Source organism: Staurois parvus, unplaced genomic scaffold (assembly GCF_062004578.1).
Source record: "Staurois parvus isolate SC_StPar_1 unplaced genomic scaffold, SC_StPar_1.0 ptg000758l, whole genome shotgun sequence".
NCBI classification, from domain to species: domain Eukaryota; kingdom Metazoa; phylum Chordata; class Amphibia; order Anura; family Ranidae; genus Staurois; species Staurois parvus.
The window spans coordinates 1,251,080-1,267,500 of NW_028318554.1; the positions used below are offsets into that span (position 1 = coordinate 1,251,080).

A 16,421-nucleotide genomic window follows, 5' to 3' on the forward strand; every position below is an offset into this window, starting at 1 on the left:
TGCTAAGTATAAAGTAGTAAATTCAGTGTTTATTTATCCAATATTTTTACAAAATGTTAACATTTTGAAGAAATTAGAGTCAATGGGGAAGGTAGAATTAAAGAGGGTTTTTTTTTTAGGCTGTGAAGGGCTTTGACTATTGGTTCCTTAGTTTCTTGTGTGTATTTACTATTTATTTTTGGTTGTTGTTATCTTTTTCATACATAGAGGAATATTTATAAAAGAGTGAATTTTACATGCAGGTGAATCTTCCTAGTGCATGTCTTTTCAGATTACAGGGATTGATTCATCGCCTTCGTCTGGTGATTGTCACTTTCACCATTTTATAAAAATAGCAACTTTTTTCTTTTTAAATTATAACAATAAAATACAATAAAATAAAAACAAAAAAAAACATAAAATAACTTCTTTCCTTTCCAAAAAAGTACTTTTTTTCTTTTTTAATTCAACATTTTTTTTATTCCTGTAATTTTTTTTAAATGTATAAACAAAGAATATAGAAAAAAGAAGACATTTCAATGACATGTTTAGCAAATTTAAAATTGGTAATTTTGCTAAACAATCGAGTTTCACACTGATCAGTTTTTGCACATTTGGGGTTTAAGAAAGAGAAGAAGAAAAATGCAGGAAAAATGTATCCCTTTAAATCCTATGGAACTCTTAACACTGCAGCGAAAGGTCCTGCATGTTGCATCTATGGTGCAGTTTTTCAAAAGCACCTTCTATTGTAAGTGAATGGGAAGGCATCAAAAACACATCAAAAGCGCATCAGCTTGAAAAGCCCCATAAACTGCAATTTGGGCATAATTAATGTGCTTTACAAACCCCACATCCTACTATGAGTACTATAAAACGAAACCTTTATTTCATAGTATTAAAATTGTATTTGTCTTTCTCAGAGTTTTTAAGGAGGAAAGAGAAAAAAAAAAAGCCTATAAAAAGGTACCAGGGGCATTTCATGGGGCCCCCTACTGACCCCGGGCCCTGGGGCAGTGCCCGAGTGCTCGAATGGTCAGTCCGCCCCTGGACAGACTTTCACATTTTAAATATTGTAAAGGTCATATATTATATTTTTAATTGAAATTATTAAATATTTATTTATTTATCCCAGTGTTTTGTCAAGGAAAGATATGTAAAAATAAATACAATTTGAATAAATCACTACTGCATTGGACAGGATTTCGCATTATAAACATTTCAAAGATCATATAATATTTTACCTCATATCATTACCATATTTATTTATCTTTCTCAGAGTTTATGAGGAGAAAATATATAGAATAAATAAAATCTGAATAAATTACTATTGCAGCATTTCACATACTATTAATTCATATTTTTCTGACATCCTCTGTTTTTCACATTTTTAATTCTGCAAAGGTCATATAATATAGTTTAACTTTTATTTCATGTAATTAAATATTTGTTACTTTTTACTGGAGTTTTTAAGGGGAAAGATAATCAAAAATAAACAAAATCTGAATAAATCACTACTGCAAAATAGTCCCTTCATAGAACAGAATTCCACATTTTAAAAATACTGTAAAGGTCATATAATATATTTTAATTTCATATTATTAAATATTTAATAATCTTTCCCATAGTTCATACTAGGAAAGATGAATTGATATGAATAAAAGATGAATAAGTCACTTCTGCAAAACTATAAGTATCATAGTCCTTGCACTGGACAGAGCTTGACTTTGTAAATGCTGTAAAGTTCATATCATAGATTTTGACCTGTCAGCGTAAGTTGCATTACGGTCAGAGAAATGGCAAGTGGGCCTCGTTATGTTAAATCCAGACCTGCAATAGGCACAAGTAGCATTTGCAAACCATTAGTGGTCTGTTAAATCTGATAATTTTCTCTTTCTCAGCGGTAGACTTAGCTGCAGAGGTGATGCAGGAGCCCAAATTACTTTTGGTACATCCAGGCAACAAGGTATCACTTCACTGTGAACATGCTGATACAGCGTTTCAAGATAAATTCTGGTACTATTTAAAGAAGGGGGAAGCGTTACGACGGATCGGAAACACAGCCAGCAATGTGGACGTCTTTATGGAAGATGAGTTTAAAAATGGACGGGTAGAAATTCAACTATTTACGGCTCAGAAAAATACCTTACACATTTCTAACGTCTCCGAGAAAGACAATGCAGTCTACTACTGTTCCAGCAGTATTCACAGTGAGACAAGGAAGGGAGAACACTGTACAAAAATATCACCCTTGGGTCTGTGTGAAAGAAAAAGTGCTCTTTGAAACAAAGTCCATTCATCCTCCTTACTACTCCCTTCTCCTGACCTACAGTTGCAAGAAAAAGTATGTGAACCCCTTGGGATTACGTGGAGTTTTGCATGAATTGGGCATAAAAAAGGTGCTCTGAGTAATTCAACAAAACAATGGCTGCAACAGCACAGAATACGCCTTCTGGAGTGGCCCAGTCAGAGTCCTGACCTCAACCCGATTGAAATGCTGTGGCATGACCTTAAGAGAGCGATTCACACCAGACATCCCAAGAATATTACTACACTGAAACAGTTTTGTGAAGAGGAGTGGTCCAAAATTATTCCAGATCGTTGTGCAGGTCTGATCTGCAACTACAGGAAATGTTTGGTTGAGGTTATTGCTGCCAAAGGAGGGTCAACCAGTTATTAAGTCCAAAGGTTCACATACTTTTTCCTCCCTGCACTGTGAATGTTTACATGTTATGTGCAATTAAACCATGGCAACATCTAATGTTTGTGTAGTATTATGTTCAGCAGACTGTGTTCTTCTATTGTTGTGACTTAGATGACGTTCAGAGCACATTTTATTCCCAATTCATGCAAAACTCCACGTAATCCCAAGGGGTTCACATACTTTTTCTATACTAGGCCACCTGCGACTCCACAAATGTATGCTTACTTCAGTCCAATGGCCCAATGGCCACAATTCTGCTGTTTCAATGAACATAGATACAACACAGGACTAAAGGTGCTAGTCGCTAAGGCTGATGGTATCAATAATGTCCCACCGGTGCGTGCTGCTGGCAATCCACTGGAGGAATGGACAAACAGAGACTGGAAAGAACCAAATATGCACTAACAAGCCAGGGGTATACAGGGTAGAAAGTTATTCCAAAGGCATCCAACAAGTGCCATATTCAAAGGTTTTTTATTAAGGTCATATAGATAAATCAGGTGCTGAGAGATAAAAGGTTAATACAAGCGCTATCTGAGAAATGAGGGATAGCTGCTAGGACACCAAAAAGGCAACCAAATATAAACAAATATAAGGTGCAGCGCTAAGTAAAAAACATATAAATGTAGCAAAAAAACATAATTTAAATAGTGATAGATAGATCTGTATAAAGTGCAATATCACATGTCACCAATGGTGACTTATAATGAATAAAAAGTCCCAAATAAATAAAGCCCACGTGAGGATCTGCTGTGATCCTAAAATAGGTACGTGGAGGACTTGATCCGAGGTGGCAGATGATAAGAGGTAAATAAATAGATTGCGCACTCACCAGAAGCGGAGAGAGAGGAGGAGCGGAGAGGAGGCAGGTCATGTGTGCTTGTGAAGGAGTAATGTGAGGAAGCTGGGAGTGGCATGGCCGGACATCCTCATCCATATGACAGCAACTCCAGTGATCCAGAAAACTGGGATCAGAAATTGTGTAATTGACCTTGTAAACTTTACAAGCACTCAAGCTTCCATCCGCAGAGCCTGCACCATAGGGAACCTCTGAAGGTGATACGCATCTGAGCACCCTATCCTAGACATGACCAGAAGGTGTACAGGATCCTGACCTTTACGAGGATGCAGATGACCTGATGTATACCTGGTGAGACAGGTGTATCTCAAAGGCGTATTATTTACGCACTTCTGGTGAGTGCGCAATCTATTTATTTACCTCTTATCTGCCACCTCAGATCAAGTCCTCCACACATCTATTTTAGGATCACATCAGATCCTCACGTGGGCTTTATACATCTTGGGACTTTTTATTCATTATAAGTCACCATTGGTGACATGTGATATTGCACTTTATACAGATTTATCTATCACTATTTAATTTATTTTTTTTGCTGCATTTATATGTTTTTTACTTAGCGCTGCACCTTATATTTGTATATAGATAAATCAGTCACCAATTTGTATAGAAAGCATAAAATCATGTAAACAAGGCCCTATAGCTCCTTCGGCACACTGGTAAAGTTCCGGTATACCTGTAGATGTAAGAATGGAAGTCAATGAACACATACCAGCCTGGAAATGCACATGGATCATGCCAATGAATCATCTATTGTAAATCACTCCATATCGGCCTCTGTATACTGTCCAGAGAGACTCAAGGGAATGGACGTGTCATGTGGGGTCCCGAAGCAACAGTGGTGCCATGGATGACAGGAGATGGCGCTACTTGGCCTAAAGATCAGCTGCTCAGAGGCTTGGCGGCTCAGTGGCTATGCCAAATGGTGGGGGAGGACCCAGGGGCTCACGTTCACCAATGGGATGAAGCATTTCAAAGCATCCTGCTTCTTTATCAAATCCCTATATTATCTATATGACCTTAATAACAACCTCTTGAATATGGCACTTGTCAGATGCCTTTGGAATAACTTTCTTCCATATATACCCCTGGCTTGTTAGTGTGTTGCATATTTGGTTCTTTACAGTTCTGCTGTTTGTCTATATCCAGCATCGCAAGTCTTCACTTACCTAGCCACACCAGCACTTTATAGCCCCATAGAAGTCTATAGGACCATCTCCGACCGTCTCCAGCCTCGGCACGCAGCCCCATAGAAGTCTATGGAACCATCTCCGACCGTCTCCAGCCTCGGCACGCAGCCCCATAGAAGTCTATGGGACCATCTCCGATCGTCCCCAGCCTCAGCACGCAGCCCCATAGAAGTCTATGGGACCATCTCCGATCGTCCCCAGCCTCAGCACACAGCCCCATAGAAGTCTATGGGACCATCTCCGATCGTCTCCAGCCAGAGCACACAGCCCCATAGAAGTCTATAGGACCGTCTCCGATCATCTCCAGTCTCGGCACACAGCCCCATAGAAGTCTATGGGACCGTCTCCGTTCGTCTTCAGCCTCGGCACACAGCCCCATAGAAGTCTATGGGACCGTCTCCGATCGTCTCCAGCCTCGGCACACAGCCCCATAGAAGTCTATGGGACCGTCTCCGATCGTCCCCAGCCTCGGCACACAGCCCCATAGAAGTCTATGGGACCGTCTCCGATCGTCTCCAGCCTCAGCACACAGCCCCATAGACGTCTATGGGACCGTCTCCGATCGTCTCCAGCCTCAGCACACAGCCCCATAGACGTCTATGGGACCATCTCCGATCGTCTCCAGCCTCAGCACACAGCCCCATAGAAGTCTATGGGACCATCTCCGATCGTCTCCAGCCTCAGCACACAGCCCCATAGAAGTCTATGGGACCATCTCCGATCGTCTCTAGCCTCAGCACACAGCCCCATAGAAGTCTATGGGACCATCTCCGATCGTCTCCAGCCTCAGCACCCAGCCCCATAGAAGTCTATAGGACCATCTCCGATCGTCTCCAGCCTCAGCACAAAGCCCCATAGAAATCTCCTTTTTAAATGTCCTCCTTAGTTTGCTTAAGCACGATATATTATAATCACTTGTAATTTCTTTCTCATAACATACTGTTTCACTATTTTTCATTCTTTGTTGCATGACAGTGTTGCTGGTCCCCTGCATCTTTTTTACCTAAACTTCTGTCTACATGCACTCCAGTAATGGTTGCATTGTATTTCTTGGAGCTCCTGATGGTGACAACAGGGGGCCATTCCAGCATACTGTGCATTGAATTGGTCATTAGCAGCCTCCATCGGATGCTGTATTTGTTTGTTTTGTGATGGAGATCCGCTTCTAGGAAAATGAGCTATAGTCCTTATAGGAATTTTGGCATAAAAGCCCAAGCCCTGATGAAGGGAGATTCTGGTCCCTGAAACGTGTTGACTACTGCATGTCTACCTATTGTCACTCATAGTCAAGAATAAGGCTATATAGGCACTTGATGTGATCATCTGGCACTTGATCTTCTCCATTTTATGTATTTCTCAAGTTGGGTGGCACCCACCTAGTAGAACTACCCACTGCTTTGTGGTTTTTGGGACACTTGATGTGATTGTCTGGTACTTGGATCTTCTTTCTAATTTGGATTTCCTAAGTCAAGTGGAACCCACCCAGTAGAATTGACCCACCTCTTTGTGTTTTCTCCTGCGGCCAAAGTCAAGCTTATGAAAGCTACTATCATCCATTATTTGATGAAAGCTAAATCTGAGTCCAGCAAATCAAGTATATTTTGCTCAGGAACAGACCATTGTCACCCTACAATATGAATGCATGAACAAGGCAGCCTTCATGGCAGGATCACCAAAGATTATTTTAATTAAAACTGCAGATTTATTTGTATTGAGAAATACTTTTGAAGTTGAATTAACATGTCCAAGCATATATGAGATTTCATTATTGGGTTCATATATAACTAACAAAGGTCTCCAAATGCCTTGAATCAATATGACATCTCCTTATCTAGAGGTGGCTCTATAATTAGGCAAATTAAGAGGTTGCCTACGGCCTCGCACTCACAGGGGCCTCGCGGCCTGCCTAATTTATTTATTTTATTTATTTATTTATTTATCGAGTTTATATAGCGCCAAAGGGTTTGCTCAGCGCTGTACAATAGGGGGGGACAATACATGAGACAGAACAGTAACATCAAACAGTACACAAGGGGTTAGAGGGCCCTACTCTTTCGAGCTTACAATCTAGGAGGGGGGGGGGTAGAGGCACAGGAGGAAACGGCTGTGGGGGATGGAGTGGTAGGAGGAGGGAAGGGCAGCGGCTGTTAGGTGAGGGTGGGGTAGGCTTCCCTGAAGAGGTGGGTTTTCAGGGAGCGCCTGAAGGTGAGGAGGGACGGTGACAGTCTGATGGATTGGGGTAGTGAGTTCCAGAGGATGGGGGAGGACCTGGAGAAGTCTTGCAGTCGTGCGTGGGAGGAGGAGACCAGGGAGCAAGATAAAAGAAGGTCCTGTGAAGAGCGAAGGGTACGGGTAGGGTGGTACCTGGGGATCAGATCGGTGAGGTAGTTAGGGGCAGTGTTGTGAATGGCCTTATAGGTCAGGGTGAGCAATTTGAATTTAATGCGTTGGGCAATGGGGAGCCAGTGGAGGGAGAGGCAGAGGGGGGTGGCAGAGGTGGAGCGGCTGGTGAGGTGGATGAGTCTGGCCGCTGAGTTCAGGATGGTCTGAAGCGGGGAGAGCCTGCACTGGGGTAGGCCGGTGAGGAGGGAGTTGCAGTAGTCCAGGCGTGAGATAATCAGGGAGTGTACTAGTAGTTTAGTGGTGTCTGGGGTAAGGAAGGAACGTATCCTGGCGATGTTCCGGAGGTGGAGCCTGCATGTGTTTGTGAGGGATTTGATATGAGGTTGAAAGGAAAGGTTTGAGTCCAGAATGACGCCAAGGACCTTGGCTTGCTGGGCGGGATTGATGGTGGTGTTGTTGGTAGTGATGGAAAGGATGGGGGGGGGGGCGCGGGCTGGGGGGAAGATGAGAAGCTCGGTTTTGGAGAGGTTGAGTTTGAGGAAATTGAGCGACATCCAGTCAGAGATGTCGTTTAGGAGGTGAGTGATGCGGGCGGAGAATGAGGGGGTGAGGTGAGGGGTGGATAGGTAGATTTGAGTATCATCAGCATAGAGGTGGTAATTGAAGCCGTGGGAGTGTATGAGTTTGCCAAGGGAGGAGGTGTAGATGGAGAAGAGAAGGGGTCCAAGGACAGAGCCCTGGGGGACCCCAACAGAGAGGGGGAGAGAAGGGGAGGTGGCACCATTGTAGGTGACACTGAAGGAGCGTTGGGATAGATAGGACGAGAACCAGGAGAGAGCGGTGTCTCTGTAAGAGTAAGAGTAATTTGTAAGAGTAATACCAGAGCTTTTTTTCTGGGCTGGTCTGGAGGCTGGAGAGCTGCTATAAACTTAGCTGCTGGCCAACGAACAGTGATCAGGCTCGGGTTGGCTCAATAGTTCCGGTGGCTGCACTGCACTGGAAGGGAAGGCAGAGTGATATGAACCACACTCTGCCTCTCCCTGCAGACCAGAGGCATCGTTGGCGACAGTCGCATTCGGGAGTTCAGAACTGTGTGGAAGTCTCGAAGAAGAGCGATGCCATATCCTGACGGACTGCTCACTGCGATCATCACTGTGCTGCACTGCTGTGGTCAGGAAACAGCAGTGAGTGGAGAGAAGTTGTATAACTTTGGTAAAGTTAAATTATTGATGATTGGCATTTGGATTGGCAATGGGAACAGAGGGCTTGTCTAATAATGCTGCTTGGATGTGGGTCTCTTTGTGACTGTTTCTTAGCTGGATTGGACTGTCTCTTAGCTGGATTGGACTGTCTCTTAGCTGGATTGGGCTGTCTCTTAGCTGGATTGGGCTGTCTCTTAGCTGGATTGAGCTGTCTCTTGGCTGGATTGGGCTGTCTCTTAGCTGGATTGGGCTGTCTCTTAGCTGGATTGAGCTGTCTCTTAGTTGGATTAGGCTGTCTCTTAGCTGGATTGGGCTGTCTCTTAGCTGGATTGGGCTGTCTCTTAGCTGGATTGAGCTGTCTCTTGGCTGGATTGGGCTGTCTCTTAGCTGGATTGGGCTGTCTCTTAGCTGGATTGAGCTGTCTCTTAGCTGGATTGAGCTGTCTCTTGGCTGGATTGGGCTGTCTCTTAGCTGGATTGGACTGTCTCTTAGCTGGATTGGGCTGTCTCGTAGCTGGATTGGGCTGTCTCTTAGCTGGATTGGGCTGTCTCTTAGCTGGATTGAGCTGTCTCTTAGCTGGATTGGACTGTCTCTTAGCTGGATTGAGCTGTCTCTTAACTAGTAAATAATACAACAGGCCGGTAGTGAAGCCCACCTGACAAGGAAATTACAGTCAATGTAGCGGAGAGTCAGTGGTGGTTGGCCCGAACTGAAGCCAGCGCCTGCCAGGGAGGGCGAAATACAGCTTGGCCGGTCAAACCTAAAGAGGAGCTTGCTGATGTTGCAGATGTAGGCCATAAGCCAGGGGCGGACTGACCATTCGAGCACTTGGGCACTGCCCGAGGGCCCAGGGTCAGTAGGGGGCCCCATGAGATGCCCCTGGTACCTTTTATTGGCTTTTTCATAGGCTTTTTTGGCCCCATGATCCCCTATTGCCCGGGGGCCCCATGAGTTGTCAGTCCGCCCCTGCCATAAGCTTTCCCGATTCCTCCGGAACCTCTCCCTGCTGCTAGTGCTGTCCCTGATAGATGGGTATGCTTCCCTACACTAGCCACTTTGTAAATGCTTTACAAAACCTGGGGGCAGGGACTTAAAAAGACTCTGCATGGCCCAAGATGGCTACCAGGGTCACCCACACGTAGAGTAAGGAACCGGAATGCTGCTGCAGGGACCAAAGGGTATTATAGAAAAACCCAGTTTCCCCTGACTTTCTCCTCTATCTACATTGCCTCTCTGGACATGCGCCACATACAGCGGAGAAAATAGACTGCACCTGCCTACATGTAGATGGAAAATGGCTGCAAGAAGGCAGCAGGAGAGCGCTGAGATACAACAAAGGAACCAATACTCATCTAGAAGGCTTAGTGAATAGATTAAGCAAATGTCCTATTAGCTTACTCACTCCCTGACCCACTGGGATCTTGGATCTGATCTAAAGGACATGGCCGCATCTAGGGGGGTGCTGGGGCGGGCTGCGCACCCCCACCAGATATCAGTTGCACACCTCCAGGCAACTCCCCCCTCGCCATGGATGTTGTGCCCAGGCAGGAGAAGCTGTCGATAAATTTTACAGTGGCTGGCTGCACCTGTAGGCTGAGTGTCAATGCTCAGCCAGCAAACCTCTTCCGCCTCCCCCCACATGAACAGGAGAGGAGAGAGGCTTGATCCACGCTGGCTCCTCCCACTCCTATCTATGTCTGCCCCACCCACACTGCAATCCTTGGCGTGCGTTTACTGCTGTTCCTGGAGAAAGGTGATGTGCGGGCAGGAGTTTTGAAGTACAGCAGCTTCAGCTACATTGTGGCTGCATGAAATATATCCCTACCTGAGCCTGCAGATACCAGTCTGGGGTGAGTGAGCAGTTCACTGAACTCTTCCTATCCTCCTCCTTTCTCTCCCTCGTCTGTCTCTTTCCTCTCTCTGGTCTTCCAGGAACTTCACGCACTTGCCCAGTGATTTCATGTCCAGTTAGCACCTAGAGACAGCTGAACTCTGATGTAAGGGAGCACTCTTCCGGGCTCTAATATAAGGAAGCACTCTGCTGGATTCTGCTATAAGGAGGCACTCCGCTGGATTCTGATGTAAGGGGGCAGTCTGCCAGGCTCTGATGTAAGGGGGGAATCTGCCAGGCTCAGATGTTAGGAGATACTCCACTGTATTCTGATGTAAGGAGGTACTCCTCCTGATTCTGATGTAAGGGGGCACTCTTCCAGATTCTGATTTAAGGTAGCACTCCCCCTGATTCTTATGTAAGGGGGGACTCCCCCTGATTCTGATTTAAGGGGCACTCTTACAGATTCTGATTTAAGGGGGCACTCCACACTATTCTGATGTAAGGAGGGCACTCCTTTGGATTCTGATTTAAGGGAGCACTCAACTGGATTCTGATGTAAGGGGACATTTTGCTGGATTCTGATGTAAGGGGACATTTTGCTGGATTCTGATGTAAGGAGGGCACTCCTCCAGTTTCTGATTTAAGGGAGCCCTCAACTGGATTCTAATGTAAGGGGCACTCTGCCAGGCTCTGATTTAAGGGGGAACTATATCGGATGTTGTTGTAAGGGGGGACTCTGCTGTAAGGTGGGACATTGATCTATGGGGGGTTTCCGCAGACTCTGATGTAAGGTGGTGGAACTCTGGGGACACTGATATAAGGTGGGACTTTGGAGACACAGATGTAAGGGGGAACTCTGATGTATAGATGGGATGCTGGGGAGTTTGATATACTGTAAGGGTGAACTCTAACGTGACGCTCATCCTGACAACTGCACTCCATATGTTGTTTTGTTTTTTCCTTGCTCCTGACCCCTGTACTCTATACATTATGTTGTACATAGACCGCATCAAGGTGTTCATTGTCTCAACAGTTGTTGATTTTAACCACTCCCCATCACTGGCAGAGTCGGGTGGCCATTTGTAAACGGTTCAATGCTATCCAGTTCCCGCTGTGTCCTCCGGACGCAGTAGAACACCGATCGTCATACAGGACCTCTGTGTGAGGTCCCGATCATGTGATCACTGATTGGCCAATCAGTGATCACATGAAGAGTAGTAAGCAAGATGGCACTTCTGACATCATTGCTTACTATGTGTGAAATCTGTGAATGATCACAGAGGTCACATGGTACAAGGCTATTCACAACAGTGAATAGCACAGTGAAACACCGATCACAGTGAAACACCGATCGTCGGGCGGGACCTCTGTACGAGGTCCTGATCATGTGATCACTGGTTGGCCAATCAGTGATCACATGCAAAGTAGTAAGTAAGATGTCACTTGTGACATCATTGCTTACTATGTGTGAAATCTGTGAATGATCACAGAGGTCACATGGTACAAGGCTATTCACAACAGCCTTGTATCATGTGACAAGCTGTGACCAATCACAGCTCACACAGTAGTTCTCAATGGCTGCAAGAATGCAGCCAGAGAGAAAAAGAAATTATTGCTTTTACAGCCTTTATGGGTGTAAAAGCAATCAGTGTAAAAAATAAATCTTCATCACCCCACACAGGTAGTGCAGTGTCACCATGGTGACACTGTACTGCTAGGGTGACAGTATGTAAAAAAAAAAAAAAAAACATAAATAATAATATAAAAAAAAAAATGTAAAAAAAATGTTTAAAAATTATACTTTTTGGTTATAAACTAATTTGGGTTATTTTTTTTTTACTAAAAAGATAATGGAATAAATTTTGGCCAAGATTTATGATGAAATATTATTTATTTGCAAACGTTTATAAGAAAAACACTTTTTTTCAAAATTTTTGCACATTTCATTTACATAGCAAAAAAATAAAAATCCCAGTGGGGAATAAATACCACCAAAATAAAGTTTTATCTGTCTCAAAAAAATGATAAAAAAATTAATATGGGTACAGTGTTGCATGACCGCGCAATTGTCATTCAAAGTATGATAGTGCTGAAAGCTGAAAATTGGCCTGGGCAGGAAGTTCTTCTTTAAGGTTGGCTCAGTAAGGCAGCCCATTCATACATACGTACAGTAATTTTGTTTTGTTCAACCTGCAGGTGGATGGGAGAGTCACTCCCGCTGAGGTATTGTGTTTAGACAGAGGGGAGACTTTCCTGCCATCAGAATACACTGCACACTGCTGCTAGCCAATTTTCCTAGAGGCTGGTTGTACAGAAGTCAATCGGTAAATCAATTTCTGTACAGCCAGCCTGCCCATACAAGGATCAAAATTCAGCCGCTGTCTACATTACAAATTTCCTTTTAGCGTGCATAAAAATATACAGTATTGGAAATGTTTAATTGAAAAAAAAATGCTCCTTTGTCATGAGGATTATTTGTGTCTGTGAGAATGTCAGTTGTGGCACAGGAATAAGTATTTTGTGGGTATAAAGACTGTGGTATGTGTGCCATTTATATAGCAGGTGCAGGTTATGTTCAACCCCCCCCCCTTTAAGATCCATTACTAGCTTTTCTCTTGTGTCCCCCCGGTGCTCCGTGCCTTTTGTAATTCTAGCCTTGCTCACATTTTGTCATGCTGTCTTCACTTTTAATTGTAAACCAGGCAGATTACTTGTTATGAGTATTAATACTGTCATTTTTTATTTACATATTGTTTATACTGCTTAAATGTTAAGCTTTCTTTTAGGAACATTTTATATGTCTACTGCCCTGCTGACCCCCTATACACTGCCATACTGACCTTTGTACGCTCCCCAGGTGAACGCTCATCCTCTGCCCTGCTGACTCCTTTCCTCTGCCATGCTGACCTCTGTCCTCCACCCTGTTAAACCATGTCCTCCACCCTGCTGACCCCTGTTCTCCACCCTATTGACCCCTATCCTCTGTCCTACTGACCCCTCCTCTCTGCCCTACTGGTTCCTGTACACTCACTTGCTGACCTCCCATCCTCTGCCCTGCTGACCTCTATTCTCTGCCATGCTGACCTCTGTCCTCCACCCTGTTAACCCCTGTCCCCCACACTGCTGACCCCTGTTCTCTACCCTATTGACCCCTATCCTCTGTCCTACTGACCCCTCCTCTGCCCTACTGACCCCTCCTCTTTAGACTACTGGTTCCTGTACACTCACTTGCTGACCTCCCATCCTCTGCCCTGCTGACCCCTATTCTCTGCCATGCTGACCTCTGTCCTCCACCCTGTTAACCCCTGTCCCCCACCCTGCTGACCCCTATTCTCCACCCTATTGGCCCCTATCCTCTGCCCTACTGACCCCTCCTCTCTGCCCTATTGGTTCCTGTACACTCACTTGCTGAATTCCCATCCTCTGCCCTCCTGACCTCTGTCCTCCACCCTGTTAACCTTTGTCCTCCAACCTGCTGACCCCCGCTCTCTACCCTATTGACCCCTATCCTCTGCCCTACTGACCCCTCCTCTCTGCTCTACCTGTTCCTGTACACTCACTTGCTGACCTCCCATCCTCTGCCCTGCTGACCCCTATTCTCTGCCATGCTGACCTCTGTCCTCCACCCTGTTAACCCATGTCCTCCAACCTGCTGACCCCTGTTCTCTACCCTATTGACCCCTATCCTCTGCCCTACTGACTCCTTCTCTCTGCCCTACTGACCCCTTATCTCTGCCCTACTGGTTTCTGTACACTCACTTGCTGACCTCCTATCCTCTGCCCTGCTGACCCCTATTCTCTGCCATGCTGACCTTTGTCCTCCACCCTGTTAACACATGTCCTCCACCCTGCTGACCCCTGTTCTCCACCCTATTGAACCCTATCCTCTGCCCTACTGACCCTTCCTCTCTGCCCTACTGGTTCCTGTACACTCACTTGCTGGCCTCCCATCCTCTGCCCTGCTTACCCACTACACACTGCTCTGCTGTGCCCTGTCCTCTGCCCTGCTGACCCCCTGTACACCGCCCTGCTGACATTTTTTACTGCACTCCCACCTCAGTCTGGCTAGATCTGCTAAAGGACCGCTTTGCCAGTTTACTGAATGGATGATTGACAACTGATCTTATCTGGGATTAAAGAAGAATTCAAGCTATAAAATGTTTACATATTTACATTGGTCTGGCTTGGACCAATCTAAGTATGTACAGTATATACCAGGGGCGGACTGACCATTTGGAAACTCGGGCACTCGGGGTCAGTAGGGGGCCCCATGAGATGCCCCTGGTACCTTTTTCATAGGCTTTTTTGAGTTTGGGCAAGGACACAGGGGCCCCATGATCCCCTATTGCCCAGGGGCCCCATGAGTTATCAGTCCGCCCCTGGTATATACCATACCTGTGGAATACCTATAGAAGCTGGAAGTCACTGTAGTAGACCCTGCTACCTCAGTGATCTCCACTAGCTAATGGGTCCTTCGCTGAGCGGCTGCTCTGCTTCATTCTTAACACAGGAGGTCGCCTGCTTGGCACAGGTCCCATTCAGAGAATGCTTTGCTATTTCTCAATGAATGCAAAGCATTTGCTGATTGGATGAGGTGGAGAGGGTGTCATCACTACCACACCTACACACTGTTCATTCAGAGAATACTTCTTTCAATTAGTTTTCGGGGCACATCATTTGGCGTATACATTGTTTCCTTCAGTAATGTTTATGGAACCCATGAAAAATGCAAGTGGTCCTCCTAAGATTTGTCCTCAGCTCGTGGTGTTTGAATTGTGAGAACATTTATATTTTTTTGATTTTATTGGTACTGTGTTTGATGCTACTACAGCACCCTTTTGCAGATACACATTACTAACAAAGGCTAATTGGTCCTTTGAATGTATAAACAGAGAATCAATGAATCCAGGCTAACACCTAATTATATCTTTCATTTTCAAAGCTCTTCCTAGTAAATGTATACTCTTCATACAGTGTGATTGCAAATGATTGTTGTACAATTGTTAACTTAGTAAATTTTCCATTTATTTGGTGTTTTAGTATTAATTCACACTTTTCACATTGTAGAAGTTTTCACTTTTTTTGAAGGCAGTTTAGTGCAAAGATAATCAAAAGGTGCATGTTTTTCATTTCTGCTAAATATCAGCACAAAGAAATGACATATCTTGTGCAACAGATATTGTGTTTTATAAACATACATTTGCATTTATAGTATGACTATTGTATTTTTTTTTTACTTTTTCTGTGTCTTTTTTACATTGCAATTAGTTAAATTTAAAATGATATTGAAAATAATATTTGAAATTAAATATAAATAAATGAGGTAAAACTAGTATGAGACATTAAAAAAGTTTTAATAGACTGTAATATTTTAATGATTTGCTGTCAGCAGGACATCCTTTATTTTAAAGATTTTTTTTTCTGTCATTGTTTTTTTTCCCACAGCTTTGGCATAATATTTTTTTCTTTTTTTTATATTTCATCTTTACATAATTTCAACAGAAATTTGAGCACCAAATAGTATTGTGTTTTTTAATACATAATTTCAACAGAAATTTGAGCAACAAATAGTATTGTGTCTTTTAATACATAATTTCAACAGAAATTTGAGCAACAAAATAGTATTGTGTTTTTTAATACATAATTTCAACAGAAATTTGAGCAACAAAATAGTATTGTGTTTTTTAATACATAATTTCAACAGAAATTCAAGCAACAAATAGTATTGTGTTTTTTAATACATAATTTCAACAGAAATTTGAGCAACAAATAGTATTGTGTTTTTTAATGCATAATTTCAACAGAAATTCAAGCAACAAATAGTATTGTGTTTTTTAATACATAATTTCAACAGAAATTTGAGCAACAAAATAGTATTGTGTTTTTTAATAGTTGTTCCTATTAATAACATTTAAAATACTACATATGTACTGTATGTTAAATAGAATTGGCACGGGGCTTTCTTTTTATAGATTGAAAATGTATACATAATAAAAATGATTAGACCTATGAACAGAAAGATACAAAAAAACAGCTTCTGCTGCAATACTCACCTTCAATGTTGTTAATATTATTATTATTATTATTATTATTATTATTATTACTACCATCTTTGGTTTGTTATTGTTATTTTTTCCTTATCCATACAGAAGTTTAACAAAAAATAAATACATTCCTCATTTAATAATAGACAATACTGTGTTCTATAAACATTCATTTTTTTGTCAAATATTAATATTGCTTTATTTAATTTTCTATAAATTGACTGTGTGTCGTTTGCTTCATTGTTCTTCATTTTTATTAAAATAAAATA

General features: G+C 43.2%; 2 long non-coding RNA genes across 4 annotated transcripts in view; one reads left to right on the top strand and one right to left on the bottom strand.

Annotated features, from left to right (window-relative positions):
• LOC149444953 (uncharacterized) overlaps window positions 1-16,421 on the top strand; it is a 56,117-nt gene that overhangs the window by 25,357 nt on the left and 14,339 nt on the right. The window contains exon 1 of one of the 2 annotated variants that reach the window (XR_016306506.1): window positions 14,788-14,883. The exons of the other annotated variant lie outside the window; for it this stretch is intronic. This is a non-coding gene — a long non-coding RNA (uncharacterized LOC149444953). Of the gene's footprint in view, window positions 1-14,787; window positions 14,884-16,421 lie in introns of those variants that run through there. 2 annotated transcript variants of the gene reach the window in all.
• The window catches only part of LOC149444954 (uncharacterized), a 6,850-nt gene continuing 6,642 nt past the window's right edge, over window positions 16,214-16,421 (bottom strand). For both annotated transcript variants that reach the window (XR_016306508.1, XR_016306507.1), the window contains exon 3: window positions 16,214-16,421. This exon is cut by the window's right edge and continues 630 nt beyond it. This is a non-coding gene — a long non-coding RNA (uncharacterized LOC149444954).